Source organism: Oreochromis niloticus, linkage group LG9, assembly GCF_001858045.2.
Source record: "Oreochromis niloticus isolate F11D_XX linkage group LG9, O_niloticus_UMD_NMBU, whole genome shotgun sequence".
NCBI lineage: Eukaryota > Metazoa > Chordata > Actinopteri > Cichliformes > Cichlidae > Oreochromis > Oreochromis niloticus.
Window position 1 is genome coordinate 4,383,998 of NC_031974.2, and position 18,363 is coordinate 4,402,360.

The following is an 18,363-nucleotide window of genomic DNA, read 5'->3' on the forward strand; positions in this document are numbered from 1 at the left end:
GTCGCATTCCTTCTGAGACACAGACACAAACATTCTATGCGGTTCTTCAGTTACAGCTTCACATGTGTTTTGTTTTCATTGGCTTTGTAAATAAATTGTGTTGAACAGATTTGCTGTTAGAATTGTTTTTTTTTTTTTTTTTTTTTATTCTTGTTGTTTTTGCTAATCCATAAAAGATGGAAAATGTAAGCATTCTTTAAAACTCAAGACACTCCTATCTGTTTACCATGATCTCAGGAATCTTCCTGTCATGATGACACGTTCCAAAAACCTGATTTGTCAGCAGATTTTTAATCAACCTCCTATCTTGTTTAAATATAAATTTAAATATATTAATTTATTTTATTGTTGTATTTATTTTAATAGTATTTTAATTTGATTATTGGTTACTGTTATGCAAGAAATGTATTTTTAACATAATTAGTTAAAAAAAAACTATGCATCTATTTCTTTTATTTTTTCAAATTTTCAAATGTACATTCTGGCTCCTGGTGCATCAGTAAAATCTTCACTATGAAAACATCAGCACTTGCAAATACAAAACACAGTTAATTAAGACAGTTAATTAAGACAGATAGAAAGTTAGCTCAGATTTTTAATTATATTCAAGCATTTTGCACAGATGTAAAATTATAAACACATTCAGGGAAATTAAAACAGGCTGTAAACTGTAAACAGACTGTTTTTAACAGACTGACATCCCTCATTGCTGCATTTCACCTTCACTCAGACAGTCTCTGCTCCTGATCAGGACAGAGTCAAAGTTTCATTCTCTGCTTTCATTTTTTATCGTGTACATGATCATCAGCTCCCCTAGGATCTTCAGACACGCCCTCTGTTTATGTCACTCGCCTGACACTATTAGAGAAATTATATCAATTATCAATAAGAGGTTTCATATTTCAATCCATGCGGCATATATGTTTAGTCTTTTTATTTGATTATTCAGTTTTGAATAATCAAAACTGAATGTAGCATGTATAGCCTCTAGAGGGCAGTCTTGAATCAGGACAAGATTTGGAGCGGTTTAAAATCCTCATTCGTTCTCAAAATTTACAACAATAAGACTCTCTGATGTTTTATGTTTCACAGTTTTACTTTCAAAGAGATTATTATACCATCAGGCTTGTTCTATATTAAGAAATTAGTCTAGAGGACACATAGGCCTACGGTTGTATGAAAAGGGAAGCTGAATTCATGGCTCTATATACACACACACACACACACACACATATATATACATATATGTATATATATATATATATATATATATATATACACATATATATATATATACATATATATATATATATATATATATACATATATATATATATACATATATATACATATATATATATATATATATATATATATATATATATATATATATATATATGTGTGTGTTTGTGTGTGTATATATATATATAAAAATTTTCAGCTATTGTCTCACTTTTATCTAGTTTCTAACTTGATTGTCTTGACTGCCTTTGCCTGTTGTTACCCAGCTGTTTCTTCTCTCTGAGTTTATTAACCCTGACATGAGTCAGTTATTTGGGTAACAGAACCTGTGAACGAGACCTGAGTGCTGGCAGGTTTACTTCACTAAACTCTGAGTTTCTCTCTGACTCCTCACTGATCCCTTTCCTCATTCATAAAGTTGCTGTCAAACCTCAGAGGAAAGTAATTTATTCTGTATATGTTCATCCAAAATATGAAATCACAGTTAGATGTAAGTTTGCTATTTTGTGTCCTTAACCTCTTTTACTGTCATCCTGTGGTCAATATAAAATAGACCACTTATTTTCAGGTCAGATTAAAATCTGTCTACATCTCTGTGACTCTGTTGACAGTAAAGCACGTGCCAGACTGCATGTTTCTTTGAACTGCAAACATTTACTGTACATGACTTTAGCAATCACAGTTCAAATCAAGCTTATCTAATAGATAAGGCTTCATCAGTTGTCTTGTAATCGGTGGGATGGAAAACTGCCTGATTGTCTTGTTCTGATGGAAAACCATCTGTCGTAGTTGGAATTTTGGAGATAAGAAAGCTGCCCTGCCTTTTTGTTTTTTGTTAGCTAACTAGTAAAAGCACCAATAACTCAGTGGAGTACAAGGAGACTATAACTAAAAATCAGTCAATTGTTGTGCTGTAACTGGCTGCAACAATTGAGTTTTAAGTTCAGAAACCAAGGATATGCTGCCCACTTGCACGCTTTTAAACAGAAAATGCTTCTTCATTGTTTGGCTACATGCACTGAAATGGAAAAATCCACCTGTGAACTGTAAATGTTGGGGTTTGTAAAACACTTTATAAACGAGGACTGTGTGGAGAAGAGCTGGTTTGAGTCAGGTGACAAGTGGTTCACAGGACCAACAAGTTGGAGTCAGGAACTTTGATTTTTCCTGGTCTGGCCTAGAGTGGCACAATTAGCTGTTCAGCACTATTTTATGCAATAAAGTAGTCTCTGTTTTCCCCAAGACAGTTTACAATATAACACATTACTGCATGTGCATCACACCACACACATGATAACTATGATTCTTACTAAAGCACAATCTGAAGGGAAAACAGGTCGATGTTTGCCATGGAGAGTCCAGAGACTTTAAATATGGTTTTCCAAGTTTTAGCTGTGTGTTGTAACTGTAGGAGTCTGATACAGATATTTTATATGAATTTCACTCATATAAAGGGGATGATTAAGGAAAGAAAGGGGAGTTTATTTTTAAGCTCAGTTTGTTGTGCATGTTTCCTGCAGTAGAGCCCAGGGGCCCGTTCTTCGTACCTCGCTTACTACATCCAAGATCAAATGACACATCCAAGATCAAATCATCGCGCTAACTTTGAGCTCGCTAATCCGGTTCTCCGAACACACCTGTTGTTGACGATTAGTATAGCTGGATGAAGTAATCTGAGATCACTGGGTGGCTTAAAAGGAGCTACGCATCGATAGTAGAAACATTGATCGGCAACCCTGTGATTGGTCGGCGAAGATGTCGAAGGAGCGCGCTCAGTATTTTACGGCAGCAGAGCAAGAACTCTTGATTGAGGGATATCAGGAGTTTCAGAGTTTAATTAAAACGCAGGGGAACACTGCAAAGGCTGCAAAAGCAAGGAGAGAGGGCTGGCAGAAAGTTGCTGACAAATTAAACTCGTAAGTGATCCATGATATTACATTATATCATGTGATATTATATTATACCACAGTATATTATATTACATCATATCCTCTTTCACATTAGAGCCACAACAGGACCCACTAGAACATGGGAAAAAGTAAAAGTGAAATATAAGAATATTCTACAGAATGGTAATATTTATCACTTATATTGCTTTTAGTCTATGACAAGAGACCCTGAAATAATCTGTTTGTTTGTTTATAACAGCAACCAAGAAAAGGGCAGAGCAAATAAAGACAGGTGGTGGTCCTGCACCCCCTCGTCACACCCCTTTTTGTACTGTGACATTTATTGACATTGTGGGGTTTTTTGTGTGTAGTTTGACATAACACTCCATCACTTTTACCTGTTCCCATGCAAGGGGTGACTGAAGCATGCACAGTAAGTCGGGAGTAAGTATATATATATATATATATATATATATATATATATATATATATATAGAGAGAGAGAGAGAGAGAGAGAGAGAGAGAGAGAGAGAGAGAGAAAGAGAGAGAGAGAGAGAGAAAGTAAATAATACCCTCACGGGAGAATCGATATCTCTCTATGAGCACACCGTCGCGCCGAGCTAAAGGATCCCGTCTATCCCGCAATATACGCTAAATTCTGTAAACTCTCCTTATCAATCTTGCACCTTCCTTGCTCGCGTACAAACGGACAGGACATGGCTGCGACAGACTTCCCAAATCCACCTTCGCTTTTATAGCCGTGGTCTCTCATCTTGATTGCACGTAGTAATTTACTATTACTACTCTAAAATATGAATTACATCTGACATAATCTACTACATGTAATAGAATGATTAATAGTACATTTCCCTTTTTTTCGGAAATGACCTGTATGTATCTGTATGAAATCAATAAAAGAATCAAATGCTGCATTATCTTTAGTTACATTGATGATATTTATTCATGGTAAAACAGTGGCGAAATATCGCTGTTGCTTTCATATAACTGCAGCGGACATACCTGAGTGGCCGCGATCTAATCCTGTTTACATAAAGTAAGCCTGCTCCCGAGCAGGTTTACGCTTACGGATCTGTTGCTATGACAGCAAGTCCCGGATGAGCTTCGGAGAACCGAACGATCCAAGATCACGCGAAATCGTCAACATTCAAATCCGGCTAACTTACTTAGCGAGGTACGAAGAACAGGCCCCAGGTGTGTTTTCTGTGTTTCTGTTTGAACTCATGGACTGTGTTTGGACTGCCCGCAACACCTTAAATGAGGGGGGGTTTGTTTTTTGTTTTGTTTTTTAATTATTTCAGATTCTGGAGTCCTGCATATTATGGCAGAGTCTTTGAAAAAGTATTTTAAGCTTCCCTCCTATCACCATCTTTTGGGGGTTTTGCATATATGTGTTAATGCAGCTCAACGAGGGGCAATTCCAGGTTCAAACATTCAGGTGGGCTGTGTTGATGTTCTGTTTTGGTGATTATTTCACTTTTGTCTCATCTCTGAGGAATTCTGATGAATTTATGTTACAGTAAAAGTGAATTTGTTTACTGTAAACTGAACAGAAACACTTACATTACTTATTAATTATTTATTATTATTTAGCATAAACGTCACTGCACATGAAGTAAGTCAACAAGTGACACTATATGAATACTATAAGTAACTGTACATAACTAATTATTTTAGATGGTCAGGAATAATGCTTTGTTTAAGAATCAATATTTATTATTTTTTTATTTTATTTTATTTTGCTAATCAATAACATATGGAAATTTTAAATATTCTTTAAAAACTTCAGACACTCCTACTGTCTGGGCACCACAGTCTCTGGAATCTTCCAGTAATGATGAAGCAGTCCTCCAAAAACCTGACTGATCAGCAGGTCTTGGTTTTATCAAACGCTTGAACATAAGTTAGAAAACAAGGGACCCAGGTATGAAGCGAGCTACCAGCATTTCACTGAAACCCTGGTAAACCTTAAGTTAACTTAGTGAGCTCCCAGTTTCACTTTGTATTTCAGGCCTTAGGTTTTAACTAGTGCTTTCCTTCTAATGTCAGAACATAGTCTAGATTTTGACTGTAAGCTTAAAAATGAAGCAAATCCATCTATATCTGTATCCATCAGCTTCACCTCCCACACTGTGAAGCCATCTCCACAGGTGGAGGTCAGTCCTTGCTTGAATGATGAGGACGATGTTGAGCTAGCATGAGTATTTGGTCTTGTACTTCTATAGACACTGAAGACATGCCTGTTACAATGTGACTCTTACAGATCACAGCGGGGCTTCATTCCATGGTGTTAGTAAGGAGTCTGTAGGTCCTCAGTGTGACTCACTGCAGCCCTGCTCATTCTTTACGATAAGGTCAGTATCTGTCTGCCCATCTGTCTAAAGATACGTCAGAAAAGTGTGGGTGGGACCATTGAGACTATAACAAACAGAGGAAACAAAACTGAGTTTCCTGTCTGATCTCTAACATCAGACATTTGTCCACTGAAGTTAAATCTGCTGCACCAAAAGATCCCAGTAAATGAGTATCATTTGAGTGTTTGTCTTTATTACAGAATATAAATTACATTAATTTTTAAAACAAATTTGTAACTTTACAATGCAATTTAAATGTGAACTGTAAGAGAAGGCTTAGTGAGGTTTCAGTAAATGTAGTAAATATAAGAGTAACAGAATAATGTGAAAAACTGTGTTACAAACGTTTAATATTTGTCTGTTAATAAGAAGATCATCTTTCTTATTGTGGTCAGAGGGCCCGGTGGCGCCAGTGTCCGGCAGCCTCGCCTCTGTCAGTGCGCCCCAGGGTGGCTGTGGCTACAATGTAGCTTGCCATCACCAGTGTGTGAATGTGTGTGTGAATGACTGGATGTGTAAAGCGCTTTGGGGTCCTTAGGGACTAGTAAAGCGCTATATAAATACAGGCCATTTACCATTTTTTTTAAAAGCTTATGCATGCCAGTTACACAGATTGTGAAAAGTAATTTAAAAACCTAACTCTAACCAAATAAGAAAATTGGATATTTCACTTTTGTTTTCTCACAGTTACAGAGGAAGTTTGAAATGCTGCATTTACTAAGTCAGAGTAACACCCAGCAACCCCACTCTGTAACTTTATGTGGTCTGGCACTTCATGACTGAGTTGCTGTGGTTCATAAATGTTTCCAGTTTTGAATACCTGTTGCCTCAGTGGCCTCCTATTACAGTGCCACACAGAAATTGACTTAGTTCTTTAGAGCTACTTATTCTTTCACAAATGTTTGTAAAGGAAGAATAAGTGTCTTTAATTTTACACAGCAGGTCAATTGAACTAAAAACTCTTTAAATCTGAAGTTTTAAATGATTAACAGCTCAATATAACACTTATACAGTTTACAAGATTTCTTTTTGACTATGATTATTTGCATTGAAAATCTGATATTGTGACAACCCAAAGTGAACGCTTTCACCGAGCCAGACAAACCTGCACTTTGATTCTAACAATCAAAAACCACACCTGCTGGTTAAATTGCGATGTTTGAAAAGCAAAAAAAAAGTAAAATATACATATCGTCTGTCATCAGCAATATTATCTAATATTTTTGTTTTTTAAAACTAATTGTGGTAAAAGTTCAAAGGCTTTTGCAATTTACCTTTTGAACATTAAAGTGAAAATTAACATAAAATGTCTTTTTTTAGGAGAGGAAACTGATAAATACCAGCAGAGCCAAAAAGAATACCATGAGGCATATATTGAAGAGAAGATGAAACGTAAACTAAGGAAAGATTTCTCAGTGAAGAAAAACAAACATCCAACAAATGAGCTGAATAAAGTCAAAGATGGACCAGCCAGAAAAAGACCGCTCATCCTTTCTCAGAAAGCCATCTCAAATCCTACCAGACAACTCTCCCTTGTTACGATCATGCTTCCGATACAAGTTATGCTCTTCCCAAAGGCTGTCTCCCCACATTAAATTACATGGTCATAATTGGAATGACATCAGAACTTCTATATGGTGATCAAAATCAACGTTTATCTCTCAGCTGAACAACTCAACACAAGCACCAAAATTACCTGAGATGATGGTACAGGACTTTACCCCTAACATCAGTGTTGATGATTCTGATGATGAAACCTACCTGTTCCAGTGCTCCTGTGCAGGTCTGTACCAGTGCAGTGTGACCGGCCTGGTGTTTATCATGAAGGGAGAAGGAGACGTGGTTTACAGGACTGCCCTTTGGAACAGGAGGCTGCTGGCACAACACCACAAGAAGCCTGCAGGACCCCTGTTTGACATCAAATGCCAGCAGCAGTCTGTGAGTCAGCTTCATCTCCCACACTGTGAGGTCATCTCTACAGGCGGAGGTCAGTTCTTGCAGGTCGCTCATGTGAAGGATGAGGGTATCGAGTTTATTACCCCTCACCAGAAAACAGAAAGTCATATTGTTATAAACATCACAGGGTTCTCTGGTTACGGTAATATCAAGGATAAAGACTCACCCCCTGACCGAGTCCAAGCGTTGATTCTGCTCTTCTACAAATCCCCAGAGGATGATCGCAGATCTGTACTCAGTGTGTTTATGCTGCCACGAAATATTGCGTTTGACAAAATGCTGCGTAACAGGAAGAAGTCAGACAACACTGAGAGATACATAGAGACATCATCTCACTGTAAACTGCACCCAAACCAGGTTTACACTCTGTCTGCTCACTGATCCTGAGCATGACCTGATTAAAGTTCAACCACAAGAAACTGATTTTGATGATGAGCACCATGAAAGCTACTTCCCATCATTTCAGGTAGTCTTTAAAAAAGTCCTTACAGATATTGACCTGAGTGTGAGAGACAAGAGCAGTTCCAGCTGTGTTTGGGAAAGAGAGGTTTGTTTGTTGCCCACCGGAGGGGGGAACTGATACTGTGAGAACTTTGGACACTGGTCCAAAGAAGACACCATCAGAACTACGGAGCTGCTTCATTAAAAGTATATCAGGACCTGTTCTCAGCAGTCTGCTGGATAAACTGCTAGAGAAAAAGGTGATAACTCATGCTGAGAAGGAGGCAGCAGACTCAAAGACAACCAGAAGTGAAAGAGCTCGTTGTGTTTTTTACACTGTGTGCAATAAAGGTGAAGCTGCCAGATCACAGATGATTGAGTTCCTCTGTGAGGAGGACCCGTTTCCCTGTGAACATTGCCACTGTTTGTAATTACTCCACATAACATTCTCAGTGCTCCTAGGATACTGCTGTCCTAATGATAGATTTGTACTTAACTGATCATCACTTTCAAAAGGAGTAGGATGTTACTGTTTTTAAGTATTTTGAGATTAAGTAGATTTGAGTTTGGATTATTTGATGTTTTCATGACATGATGATGTAAGTTTATGATGTATTTTTTCTAAAAATATGCACTTATTTTTCATATTAAAACTGTAAAAATGAAAAGGTTTAAATTTCTTATTTTAGAAAATTTTAGCCTTTCACCAACTATTGTGATAGCAAAGAGGCTGCAGGTTTTTATGCTTTATAACTTTAGAGTTTGATTCTGTAATGAAATCTCTGTACATCTTAGAGCTTTATGTTTTTTAACTTAATATTTGTAATACCATGGCACTGTATAATTCTCTTTTTATGGTATGAACAATAAAAATGTCGATTTAAGGTAGAACCAATTCCAACAGTATTACAGAAACCCATAAAGAGCCTGGGAAGGTGGTATAATGCAGACCTCAATAATACGTGGCAACTAGAACAACTAAGGCAGAACTTGGGTAATGACCTCAAGCAGATTAACAACACTGCACACCCAGGGAAACTGAAGCTCCGGTGCATCCAGTCCAGGGGCCTGTTCTTCGTACCTCGCTAAGTAAGTTAGCCGGATTTGAATGTTGACGATTTCGCGTGATCTTGGATCGTTCGGTTCTCCGAAGCTCATCTGGGACTTGCTGTCATAGCAACAGATCCGTAAGCGTAAACCTGCTCGGGAGCAGGTTTACTTTATGTAAACAGGATTAGATCGCGGCCACTCAGGTATGTCCGCTGCAGTTATATGAAAGCAAGAGCGATATTTCGCCACTGTTTTACCATAAATAAATATTATCAATGTAACTAAAGATAATGCAGCATTTGATTCTTTTATTGATTTCATACAGATACATACAGGTCATTTCCGAAAAAAAGGGAAATGTACTATTAATCATTCTATTACATGTAGTAGATCATGTCAGATGTAATTCATATTTTAGAGTAGTAATAGTAAATTACTACGTGCAATCAATATGACAGACCACGGCTAAAAAAGCGAAGGTGGATTTGGGAAGTCTGTCGCAGCCATGTCCTGTCCGTTTGTACGCGAGCAAGGAAGGTGCAAGATTGATAAGGAGAGTTTACAGAATTTAGCGTATATTGCGGGATAGACTGGATCCTTTAGCTCAGCGCGACGGTGTGCTCATAGAGAGATATCGATTCTCCCGTGAGGGTATTATTTACTTTCTCTCTCTCTCTCTCTCTCTCTCTCTCACTGTATATATATATATATATATATATATATATATATATATACTTACTGTACTGTATATACTTACTCCCGACTTACTGTGCATGCTTCAGTCACCCCTTGCATGGGAACAGGTAAAAGTGATGGAGTGTTATGTCAAACTACACACAAAAAAACCCACAATGTCAATAAATGTCACAGTACAAAAAGGGGTGTGACGAGGGGGTGCAGGACCACCACCTGTCTTTATTTGCTCTGCCCTTTTCTTGGTTGCTGTTATAAACAAACAGATTATTCCAGGGTCTCTTGTCATAGACTAAAAGCAATATAAGTGATAAATATTACCATTCTGTAGAGTATTCTTATATTTCACTTTTACTTTTTCCCATGTTCTAGTGGGTCCTGTTGTGGCTCTAATGTGAAAGAGGATATGATGTAATATAATATACTGTGGTATAATATAATATCACATGATATAATGTAATCATGGATCACTTACGAGTTTAATTTGTCAGCAACTTTCTGCCAGCCCTCTCTCCTTGCTTTTGCAGCCTTTGCAGTGTTCCCCTGCGTTTTAATTAAACTCTGAAACTCCTGCTATCCCTCAATCAAGAGTTCTTGCTCTGCTGCCGTGAGATACTGAGCGCGCTCCTTCGACATCTTCGCCGACCAATCACAGGGTTGCCGATCAATGTTTCTACTATCGATGCGTAGCCCCTTTTAAGCCACCCAGTGATCTCAGATTACTTCATCCAGCTATACTAATCGTCAACAACAGGTGCTTTCGGAGAACCGGATTAGCGAGCTCAAAGTTAGCGCGATGATTTGATCTTGGATGTGTCATTTGATCTTGGATGTAGTAAGCGAGGTACGAAGAACAGGCCCCAGGTTATTACCCAGTGTTACTGCCCTTGCTGGGCCTCCTGAAACTGCCCTTGTGTGGGCGTGGTGTTTTTTCTCTGCCTCCTCCTCTCTTGCTCCACCCCTCTGTCTCTCTCTTGCTTTTCTCTCTCTCCAGGACACAGCTGCTGCTCATTGGCCTCATTTACCACCTGGGCCCAGTCAGCAATCACCTCTCTGGGGTTATATAAGCTGGGGATAAACTGACTGTAGGAGGGTAGTTTTCTCTGGTGTCTCTGCTTTGAGTGCTAGGTATGTGATTGTCCTGCCTATGGTGTGGAGTGGTAGCAGCAGTAGGGAGAGTAGCTGCTTCACGTGAGTAGTGTGGGCCTGTGGGCCTGTGGGCCTCGGCAGCAGTAAAGCTAGCTGCTGCTAGTGACAGGGTGAGCTTGTGGGCCCCTGGAAGTGCCTCCTCGTGGTGTGGAGTTTCTTGTTTTCTTTGTTGCAACTTTTTTCCTTTGTCCAAGTGTTATTGGTAAAATGGCGTTGCTGGATCTTTATGTTAAGCATCTCTATAATAGAGACTATTTTATTTACTAAAAACACCTCTGTTTTCCTTTCATTCTGTTCTGGACCCATTTGTTACTGGTCCCCTCACTCGCACGCCTAGACTCCTTAAGGGGGGACGTAACACCGCAACACTGTGGCCATTGATAATGTACAAGGTGTCACTTAGTCATGGTAAATTTGATTCTTTTTACTGAATCGAGTTTGAATGATCCACTAACCAAAATGAATCAGGTCTTTGAGTCATTTGAGTCACACTGACTCAGTTGCCCAGAGAGTGCAAATAATTTACATTTTCACTCAAACTTAATTTGTTTCTCTTTTCATGTATATCCTACTGCTAAGATGAGTGATTGAAAAAGAAAACTATTTTTATGGAGAAAAAAAATTAAGATTTCTAAAAGAAACATTTATTTTATTTTTTATTTTATTAGTAAAATTTTCCTCAGAGGTGTCAAATATATATTTTCTCATCTAAATATCCACTGAGCTGTGAGCCAGGGGGCGCTAATGTGCATTAACATTGGCTGCCAACGAAGAAAAAGAAGACGAAAAAGCCAGGAGAGAGGTGAGTGAGTGAGTCATTCATGCTACAACTCAGCACAGGAGGGAGGGGGTGAGTGAGTCCTGAGTGATTTGTTTATACTACGATGCCGCACAGCAAGGGAGGGGCTGAATAACTCAAATGTGCTATTAGCATGTTAGCAGAGCAATGCTACTGTGAACTGAGGAGCTATTGTCGTGATGTGAGCTTCAGGGTTTTTTCTTCCAGTTCAGAGCAGAAATGTTTCTGGTAAGACACTAGCTGTTGTTTCTTTCCCACAATTTTAATTATAAGATAGATATATTTCTACTAATGAAATTAGTTTGCTAACGGCAACAGGGATGAGTCAGTGAATGAGTATGTTGGGCTTGTGGACCATGTTTCACGAGTCAGTAAATTCTCGAGTATTGAATAATTTGTTTATGATTCGCACATCACTAATCTCACTTAACTATGCAAATCAACTACAGAGGCTAGTGAGCTCCTACGTTAAGAAGTCGCTCGAACTCCCTAAATGCCTCAGCAGCGTTGCACTCTATAGCAATGGGATACTGGCATTGCCTACTCCTGCCTGGTAGAGGAGTTTAAATGTGCAAAAGTGAGGCTTGAGATGTCACTCGCAGATTCTCGGGACCCCATAGTGAGAGGCACCGCTCCCACCCTAGCAACAGGGAGGAAGTGGACCACAGCCACATCTGTGCTACAGGCCAAATCTGCTCTTCAGCATCATGACGTGGTGGGTCACGTCCAATGGAGCAGAGGATTTGGTCTTGGAGCAGTAACACCTCGGTGGCAACAGTCATCTGTAACCGAACGTCGGAACATGGTGGTGTAGGAGTTGTGACGACAGGAGGAAAGAGCCAGACATGCTAGAGCCGTAGCACTGGCTAGTGTTGAAAAGGGGAAACTGTAAAATCTGGGGAATGGAGTCTAATAGACTCAGTTTCATCACCTGAGCAACATACAATGTGCTACCTTCCCCAATAAATCTGCACTTGTGGTTCGAAAAGCACCCAGCTTGCCCCCTGTGTACAGTCCCAGCCACACTCAAGCACATCTTAGTTGTTTGTAGGACTATCCTTACTCAGGGCAGATACACATGGAGACACAACCAGGTCCTGAGGTGTCTAGCCGAGAAAGTTGAGCGCAAAAGAAAATCCATCAAGGCAAATCCTCTCACGAACCAAAAGGAGCGTCAGTTTTCATCAGCATTTGTCCGGGAGGGAGACAAGTCGAGGATGAGCCCCTCAACTCCGGACCTGGACCCGCTGAAGGTTGCCAGGGCAGATGCAAGTGGACTTGGATCAGAGGCTAAATTTTCCCACAGAGATTGTAACAACTACTATGCGATCAGATCTCATCCTTTGGTCTAACTCCCCAAAACTTGCACATCAGAATGTGACCCTATAAAGACTTCCCTAAACCTACTGTTCTGGAAGTCCAGCAGTTCATCTAAACAAAAAGCACTTAGACTTAAACAGATATAGATACATTTATCCTACCATGAAACAATAAGAGAAGGTACGACCTCTCCCATGCTCCCAGGATGTGGGTGTGAATGCCAGAACATTCTGGAATGCACACAAAGTCTTTGCAGACTCCTAAGGATCAAACTTCTACCAACATGACATTGATTATCTGTGTGTGTGTGTGTGTGTGTGTGTGGGGGGGGGATAGATAGACATATGTGTATTGCTAATATATATTTTGTAATAGATCTATATCATGGCTAAAGCACTTTCTGGATTGATGCAAACTGCATTTCGTGCCTTGTACTTGTGACGTGCAATGACAATAAACTTGAATTCTGTTCTATTCGATTCGATTCTACTACCAATCATTTAAAAATCGTTTACTGTTTGCTCACTTGCATAATTTGCATAGATGAATCAGATCAACCCAAGACTTTTGCAGAAGTATGAATCAAGGTCACAGAAAACCTCAATCATCTGTGAACTGGCAGCTTCACCTTTCTTTCTAACAATGTCAATAACAAAACGAGCTCTGTCACTTCTGTTTTGCATGATGCCTGCCTCCAACTCAGCATCAATTATCACCTTTTTCTCCAGCAGTTTGTCCAGCAAGCTGTTAACAACAGGTTCTGATATCCCATTGATGAAGCAGCTCTGCACATTTAACAGCCTCTCATTGGGAGAGAGATTCCAAAGCACTGACTCACGGCACTTTTTTACTCCAGAAGAGGACAGGTAAACTGCTCTATTCCACATGCTGTGGGAACTGGTGCTGCCGCTAACATTCAACCTAATCATTGTCATGTCTTTCTCTAAACTCACCTGGAAGGATGGGAAGTAGTTGTCATAGGACTCTTCATCAAATTCGGCCTCTATTGGCTGAACTAGAACAGAGTCATCTTCAGGAACAGCAGACAGAGTGTAAACCTGCTTTGGATGCAGTTTACAGTGAGGAGATGTCTCTATGTACCTCTCATCTCCAACTAGTTTCTTCCTGGTGTGCAGCACATCCTGCAGAACAATAATTTGAGGCAACAACAGCACACTGAGGAAGGATGTGAGATCAGGATCAACTGGGGGTTTGTAGAAGAGCAGAACCAAAGCTCGGACTGGCTCACAGGGAGAGTTTTCATCCTTGACATTACCATAACCAGAAAACCCTGTGATGTTTATAACAATATGACTTTCTGTTATCTGGTGAGGGGTAATACACTCGATGCCCTCATCATTCACATGAGCGACCTGCAAGAACTGACCTCCACCTGTGGAGATGACCTCACAGTGTGGGAGATGAAGCTGACACACAGACTGCTGCTGACATTTGATGTCAAACAGGGGTCCTGCAGGCTTCTTGTGGTGTTGGGCCAGCAGCCTCCTGTTCCAAGGGACAGTCCTGTAAACCACGTCTCCTTCTCCCTTCATGACAAACACCAGGCCGGTCACACTGCACTGGTACAGACCTGCACAGGAGCACTGGAACAGGTAGGTTTCATCATCAGACTCATCAGCAGCGATGGCAGGTGTAAACTCCTTTAGCCTCATGTCAGGTAAGCTTACTGCTTGTATCAAGTTCTTGATTGGTGTTTTGGTCAGTGAGGACACGCTGTGAAAATGAGTCAGGTAGCAGGAAGCTGTGGAGGAGAACTGTATAAAAGAAGTGGGTGAAAGGGTATTGGTTGATGACATGTTCTTAGTCATGACAGGAGGATCTGCTTCTCTTGACTTGTTTTTTATGCATGAAGAAGGATTGCGGCTTAGATGTTTACTGTTCTGCTTTCTTTTTGACTTCTTCCATAGAGAATGTTGATTCTTGTATCCACGTTTATTGGCTGAAAAATGTTTTTCTGTAGGTACTGAAAAATTCCCGTAGCAGACACAGTCATTGTCATTGTCATCACCGTCATCATCATTGCCGCCTGAGTTAATCTCTGTTCTGATGCAGTATGTTCTACAGGAGGGGCTTCTGGGAAAGAAGCAGCACGCTGCTCCAACAACCTCCTCACTTTCTTCATCATGTGACTTCAATGTGACTTCTTCTGTTTCTGTTTGACTTTTTGGATCATCACCAACTTTAAGGATTTCTGTCTCTTTTGAGTGTCTGTTCTTAAAAAAACACTTCATCTTTTCTTCTTTAATTGTCTCTTGTTTAAAAAAAGCTGCTTTCGTCTTCTTTTTATCTTCCTTAAACCTGGAAAACCAAGTGGAGAATGTGTTATTTCTTACATCACAGACATGACCACTGAGCACTGAACACTCTGTCAATGTATAACTAACCTGAAAGCAGACATGAAGTAATTAATATTAAGAGGGACACAGCTGAACAAAATAGTACATATTCATATTGTTTGGGGGGGATGTGTTTTTTTTTTATTATAACAAAGATTTGTCTTTAAAGGGAAATTGAGAATTGCTGCTTATTTTCAACAAAAATATTGTGTTATGGTTTAAAAGGTCAAAATAACAGTCGTCCCTTTTTTATTTATTTATTGTGTACAGCATGATTGAAAGTGGAACGTTAACATACATTTTTACAGGTGTGGGGTTTTTTCTTCAAATCAGGGAATATGGTAGACCTTTTTTTTTTTTTATCCTGGATGAATTATTTAGTAGCTGATGTGTATATGGTGCAGATATATAAATCATATTTTACTCCTATACACTGTAAAAAGAAAAACCCTATTGAAATTAAAAAAATTGATGTCCAATGGTCACATCCAAAATATTTGACTTCATAGAATCCAAATTGAGTCACTTGATATGACCTGATACTTTTATGTTGATATAAACAATATTACTAGACTTGACTGAAACTTTAAATTTTGCATTGATCCAAATTGATTTTTTTACATAGAACCATATTTTAATTATTGAACCAAGCTAATATATTGAAATTTAACCAACCTAATGTATTCACATCGAACCAAATTAACATGAACTAATATGTTTGTGTTGAAGCCAGGTAATTGATTTACATATATTCAAACTATATTTTTTACATTTCATTTTATTTCAGTTAAAAAATGCTCTACATTTCCTATAAAAAACAAGACAGTTGGCCAACCAATTATTTCAAAATTATTTATTGTTCCAAACCATTTTAACTATAATCAATAGAGAGGATTAGTAATATAAAGATTTAGTGCTACGGCAGAAATGATTAGAGAAATGTTTGTTTTATAAAACCTGCAATCTTTTGAAAACCAGTATAAAACCTGCAATCTTTTGAAAACCAGTATAAAACCTGCAATCTTTTTAGAACTGGTATAAAACCTGCAACCTGTCTAAAACTGGCATAAAACCAAAACTCTTTTTAAACCAATTTGCAAGTACTCAAAAATGTTTATATGTGCATTGTGCCTGTACAATGTAAAAAAAAATGTACACATGTATCAATGAAATCCACTTAAATCTCCCTTTCAAATGGGTGTTCTTATAACTTTTGAATGTAGAATACCACTGCAGGCCAACCAAGCAAAATAACCAAGCACACATGCACATGCACATACACATGCACACATGCATGCAAACACACTACTGTGCAGTGTTAAGTTCACAATTAAGTTTGCGAATCTTAGAGGTCATCTTGTTAAAGTCAAGCTCCATCATAATCTTTTGAAGAGCCTCAAAGGTGAACCTGAATCCTCGTGGATATTCCATATTAAGAGCATAACAGAGTCCAAAGACCATTGCCACTCCAGCTGCCACAGAAGGCAACTCATTCAGGACTTCCACACCATCAATGATTATCCCGATGTCTCGAGGCTGATGTAGGAGGCTTGAGTTGTCCCTGAAGACGAAGAGTGCCATTGTGGTACTCTGCAGCTCTTCCTCAGCTTCATCTTTCTGGGATATCTTGAGGTAAAATATGGAACAAAATGTACAAGTGAAGAACTGAAGTCTGGCACACCTGATAAATCTTTGACCATAATAAACTACTATTTTGATAGTTGTTTGGTCACAGACTATTAGAACAATTATTTGACTAATCAGATTGTGAATTGCATAATCATTAAATTAAATCAATGGTGGAACATTTTCATAAATGTACCACAGAGCCCAAGAAAAAAAAGAAAACAATACAGAACCCTAAGATATTAACTTGATGAGTTGATTAATCGTTGCTGTTCTACATTAATCACTGCATTTAATAGCAGAGTTGTCAAATTTACATCAAGAGACTGCATCTCATGTAGAGACAGAACAGATATGGACATACCATGTATTCTTTTATCAAGTCCTCAACACGTTCTCCAAGGTAGATAATGAGAGATTTAAGTATACACTCCCTCCTAATGTCAGCATCAGCATCCTGCAGGAACAGTTAAAATTGTTACTATGCAATATGGAGAGTATGCTGCGTGAAAGGCATTTTTTTTCACCTCTCTATCCTCATGAGGTGACTAATGCCCCTTTTCCACCGACAAATCGGCACGGTGCGCTTGAGAGCAGTTCAGTTTAGCGGGGATGAACTCGCTTGTTGCGGTGGAAACATAAAGCGGACGTAACTGGGAACAGGGGCGAACCCATCTGGCTATGAAAAGTCGTGCGCAAAAGTCTTTGTCCGCAACATCACAGCCCAAAGAACAACAACAATCGCGATATATGTGTGTTTTTGTACTTTGCTCTGTCTGTGGTTCATTTTGATTGGTTTGATTTTTGGTTCTTGTGGAGGAAGTCGCCATGGTCCAAAGTCAATGGAGTATGGTTGCTGGGAGTTTTTTTTAAAGCCTTTTGTGGGAGCGCTTCTATATCACATCACGTGGACACCACACACACCCGGGCCAATCAGGTGTAAAGGCGGTGGAAAAGCGTCCACAGGGGGCTAAAGTGAACTGAGCCACACCGTGTTCTGTCGGTGGAAAAGCGGCATATGCTTTCTTGTCCCTAAATAAAAGTTTATACGTATATATGTATGTATGTGTATCTGGCGAGTGAGAGTGAAAATGTGTCTCCAAAATAAATTTTGTTGTAGTTGTGCTCTGTACTTGTATAATGACAATAAATCTCTTCATTCATTCAAGGACAAAGCAAACACTTCCTTTCAACATTTTAAAAGGTCACAGCCATAATCACTGACGTTACCAAAATAAAACTGTAACAGGATACAAATTCTCATTAGATACAGGGGTTAAAATGTTAACTGTCATGTTAATAGTTAATTATATACACCCTACCTGATCAAGATACTCTAGGATTATGCCAGTTTTTGCTTTGGTTGTCCCTCCTTTCTTTCTGATTATTTTAAGTAGCTGTGGGGAGTGCTTGTCCAGCTGGGCCATGAATCTGGTTAGCAAGGGAACTGCAGTAACCCGCAGAAACTC

At 39.1% G+C, this 18,363-nt stretch overlaps 1 protein-coding gene and 1 long non-coding RNA gene across 2 annotated transcripts in view; one reads left to right on the top strand and one right to left on the bottom strand.

Annotated features, from left to right (window-relative positions):
* Positions 1 to 18,363, top strand: part of LOC100709743 (GTPase IMAP family member 7) — a 292,536-nt gene that overhangs the window by 162,997 nt on the left and 111,176 nt on the right. The gene's annotated exons all lie outside the window — the stretch shown is intronic.
* On the bottom strand, positions 16,107 to 16,385 carry LOC112847780 (uncharacterized). The gene is made up of 2 exons (XR_003221566.1): positions 16,284 to 16,385; positions 16,107 to 16,225 (listed from the first exon to the last, which is right to left on the bottom strand). It is a non-coding gene; the product is annotated as an uncharacterized LOC112847780 (long non-coding RNA).